Below are 4,859 nucleotides of genomic sequence, written 5' to 3'. Positions count from 1 at the left end.
AGAAGGAACCCCATCGTCCCTTGCCCTACTTTGGGCAGCCTCCTGTTCCACTCTCCTGTAAGAATCTACCTCCTTTTACTGGGCTTCCCAACTTGGGTCTCTGAGCGCATACTCCTAGTCCTTCTGCCCCCCAAGGCTCCTTCTCCTACTTTGTTTCCTTTTCCCATCAAGCCTGTTGTTGTTGCTATTATTTGTCCTCAAGTTGGTTCCTACTCATAGCGATCTAGGACCATCAAGCCTAGGACCAAGTGATGCAGTTTCCTGCTCTGGAAGAACCTGGAAAGGGGATAGAACAGGATATCTGCTATGCTTTGGATCTAACATAAGGTCCTCTTTGATCCCAGCATTTTTAAGGGAAGGAAGAAATTGGAGTCCAGCTCACCTAGATCCCTAGCTGTGGTTTTCAGGGATCAGGATCCTTGGCTTGGGAGTATGTGGGGGTTTTGCCCTAGATCTTACTCTATCATATATATGTGTGTGTGTGTTTGTTCTTGAGCCCAATGCGTTCAATAAAAACCAAAGTGTCTGGTTCCCGTGTCCATTTTCTGTTTGGAGATGTGTGTGTGTGTTTGTACGTGCCGTGGGTGTGTATTTCTAAGGAATTGGGGAAGTAGAGAGTCACACTGAATCCACAAATCACCTGTTCCAGAGACTTCTCAGCCCAGCCCATCACAGGACTGAGCCCTTGCATTCCTACCTTTGTTTCTCAGTGTTTTATCTGGACTCAAGGGACTGATAGGGAAAAAAATAGGTCCTTTGTTATGCATCAGATTCCAGCTTCCAGGTGCGGTAGTTGTTAGTGAGGCTCAACCTCTGGCCCTCTTGTGGATGAGTGGGTCATGTGGCTAGTTGTAGCTCTCAAGTTATGAGCAGAAGTAACACAGATCATCTCTGCTTGGAGCTTTTAATGACCGATATGAGACCTTCTGAAATTCTCTTTTTTCTGCCTATGTTACGATGGAAGCACATGTTCATACTCCACTTCCATTAGCCCGTATGTCCAAGTGACTATGAGAACAGCCCTCTATTTGCTGACCAGAGTTGAATTTTGAGTTGAGCAAGAAATGAGCTTTTATTGGGTCAAGCCATTGAAATAATGGAACTGTTTGTTACTGCAGCATAATCTAGTCCATTCTGATTGAAAAAGATGGTAATCTGGGGAGTCTGATTTTCTTTCATGCAGCCCCCATAAACCAAATACCCACAGTAGATTCCAACCCTGTAGGACAATGTATAACTGGCTTCTTAGCATTTTCAAGGCTGCAAATCTATAGGGAGCAGACAGCGGCATCTTTCTCCCACAGAGCAGCTGGTGGGTTAGAACACCAGTTTTGTAGTGAGCAGCCTGATGCTTAACCCACTGTGTCACCAGGGCTCCTATTCAATTCCATACCCTGAAAAAATAGAGACTTGTGCAGCCCTCAACTCGTGTTAGCCATAGCAACCTTCCCTTGACCTCGGATCCAGTCCACCTCTGCCTTGAGTCAAGTTCTGTAGGTGACCAAACTTTAACCCCAACTTCCCTCTGGCCAGACAGAGTCACAGAGTAACTGCACCTTCATCCCCATGGCACTGATGGCAGGGAACCAGATGACTTCAGTGTCAGAAAGAAGGGAGACCTACCCAGAGCTTCATGTGGGCCAGGGCTTTGCAAAGTTGCAGTGTGTCACAGCCCCATCCTATGTTACTGTCGCTGTTCATCCCTCCAGGCAGTAGGGATTAACTAACTGTGGTTGCCAAAGCTAAGAAAATAAAGAAGTGCTTACCTACAAGCACACAGTCATGAAAAGCTCCAGACCTAATTGCATTTCCTCCTTAACTGAATTACCATTCTACAGTCCCTGCTATGGAGATATTTTGGAGCAGCCATTTTACTACATTGGTGTTAAGTGCCATTGAGTCAGTTCCAATCCATAGCTACCCTGTATAGGGTTTTCAAGGTGCAACTGGTAAGCTTGAACTGTCAACCTTGTGGTTTCAAACCAACTTGGCAGTCCAGTTCATTAACCCACAGCGCCACACCAGGATTCAGGAAATGTACTATCCATCCCGTTCTTCCAACCCAAGAATCTTCTTGTTCAACCAAGTTCCTTCTCCCTTTGCTACAGTGTGTGTGTGTGTTCAGTCTTGTGTAGCCTTTAGCAATGCCAAAGTCTTGGTGTTGATTTTCATTTCCTGCCCCTGTGATGTCATTATACACAGGGGGAATGTTTGTGTATATCTCATCTATAGAGCTAATGTAAGAATTTTGCCAAAATTCATCAGATTTTGTTCATCTTTGAACAAAATCAAAGGTTTAAGAAATGCCTATGGTTAGAAATACCCAGGAGACTCCAACATACCAATGATAATAAGATGATGCAGGAATAGCCAATATTTCCTTCTGCTATACATAGATCATCATGAGTCAGAGACAAACTCTATGGCAACTAACAGCAAGTCACAACATGTACAGGTACTATCTAGGGCACATGGATGGGCCCTGAACTTTGTGCTACTAAGGATGTCTGCCTACTAGATTTTTTTGTATAAAATATCTGGGCAGATGAAATGGAATAACAGACATTAGATTGGATTTTCTATGGAAAATTGTTTAAGCTATGGTTTAAGAACACAGAGTGAATTTATATGTTTTTCTCTTCTCCTTAAGATGAGATAAAGAAACATGGAAGATAACTGAAGAGGAACCATCAATGGAAGAAAGAGCTCCAACAAATCTGGGAGCCAACTCCATGGCAACCGAAAGAAATATCCAGAGGTGCCTCCTTGTGGCCAGTAGAAGCTGGATGCTTGGGTCCCTTAAGCCAGCAGGGAACTACAATGGCTAGATAGAGCCTGTAACCCAGAGAGGAGGAACATCCCCTCAGTCTGCACCAAAGTTAACATTTGAAAGCATGCCCATCCTAAAAATGCTCTGGAGCTGGACAGGAAGGGATGAGGGTGGAATATTAGATAGAATCTTGCTTCCCAGAAATCCAGCTTATAGAGAGAGTTATTGGAGAGACATACCCACCAATATGTTGGACTTCTGTCCTGGCCTTAGGTACTTCTGGGGACAAGACTTGGGAGGTGCTACTGTCAAGCTGGTGAATAGGCGCTTCCTCTGCTAGAATTCGGAGTCCCTCTATACTTGTCATCAGCTTGGTGCAGTGAGATACTTGCCACTCTCCTTCCCAGAGGAGCCACCAGGCTCTGTGGGACCTTGAGCACGTTCTTCAGTCTTTGTTGGCCTGGATCTGTCATATACACGGGTGTAATGGGAAAGTCTGGAAAGTCCCCATCATTGACATTCTAGGTAGGATCTGTTTGCTTCATGGTTCCTGCATCCCTAAACAGTTCTAAATGCCAGGAAGAAGCTGGGACCTTCCCAGGCATGATTTCTGCCTCCAGCAGTTTATAGGTGTGAGAAAGACAGATGATAAACACAAACAAAGAAAAACCTTTCTGGCGATGATGAATTCATTAGGAGATAAAGACATGGGAGATCAAGAATGGAGGTGCACACGCATGGGGAAGGGGAACCGTGGCCAGGGGGTGAGGCGGTTACACATAAATTGAGGTCTAGTTGACAAAAATGAAGTGCTCTGGAAATAGCTTAGGGAAAGTTGTTATGGATTGAATTGTGTCTGCCACCCAAATATGTGTTGGAATCTATAAAAATGACAAGGGGGAAGGAGAACCAAGAGTGATTCCTATGAAGCAGCGGTCAGACATTATCTTCTCTCTCCGATCTCAAAACCAATTCTGATACCAGCTATCCTTCCCATAGCACTCTCTACTTCTCTACTGGGTTTGATATTTTGTTGCATTGGCCACACAGAACTCACAGGCAATATTCATGATTATGGAATTTATTAAGAAAATAACAACAGGTTACAATTCAGAATCGGGAACCACTCAGGAAACAGTTCTTTGATAATGATAATGCCATTCCCATTGGCAGGCTGCTCTCTGACCCTCGACTTCTCGGCCTCTCTGCCTATCAGCCCCTTGGCCTGGCCTGTGCCTTTTAGCTCTGCCAGTAAGTGCCCGGAGGCACCCCATTCTGCCTGAATGCACTCAGCTCACTTGCTCCATGGGTTGCATTACTCCATGGGCTGGGAAGCCCTTCTCATGGAGGTCTCTTGGTTCTGTTGCCGACACTTCTCATCAAACCAACCTTGTGGTTCAAATCAACCTTGGAGTCCAGCGCATTGACTTACAGCGCCACACTTACAGCTATCTATCGTCTAGGTCTAGGTGGTTCTCAGTACATGGACCCTGGGCCCAAAGGATACACTCCAATCCTGGCTCTTCTTTCTTGAATTAGTGAAACCCCTCCTTTGTGACTCTGGAATGGCTCATTGTAAGCCTAACAGACAGGATGGACTTCTGGCGTGGCATTCTAGGATCAGCACTGGACTGTAAACCACAAGGACTGTAAACCACCAGCTGCTCCTGGGAATCCCTAAATAAGACTCAACAGCACAACAAAAACAAGATGGCAAAAATGATGAATCCCCTTATTAGGGTTCCATACACTTTACTTGCATGATTCCACCTTTACAAGAAGGAGCCCTGGTGGCACACTGTGTTAAGCATTTGGCTACTAACAGCAAAGTCAGTGGCTCAAACCCACCAGCCATTCCTTGGAAGAACGATGAGGTTGTCTACCATATAAAAAGCCATATAAAAAGCAATCCATTGCATTGTAGAATCCCAACCCCTAAACTTGTGGATGTAATTTAATTGGTGAATAAGATTTTCTTTGTATGTCAATGAGGCCATATCAGGGGAGGATATGTTTTAAATCAATCACTTTTAAGATATAAAGAGCAGATAAAGCACAGAAGCAAGTAAGCACAAATGGAAACAGATTG

Source organism: Chrysochloris asiatica, unplaced genomic scaffold (assembly GCF_000296735.1).
Source record: "Chrysochloris asiatica unplaced genomic scaffold, ChrAsi1.0 scaffold00054, whole genome shotgun sequence".
In the NCBI taxonomy this organism is placed as follows: Eukaryota; Metazoa; Chordata; class Mammalia; order Afrosoricida; family Chrysochloridae; genus Chrysochloris; species Chrysochloris asiatica.
This window is presented reverse-complemented; position numbering follows the sequence as displayed.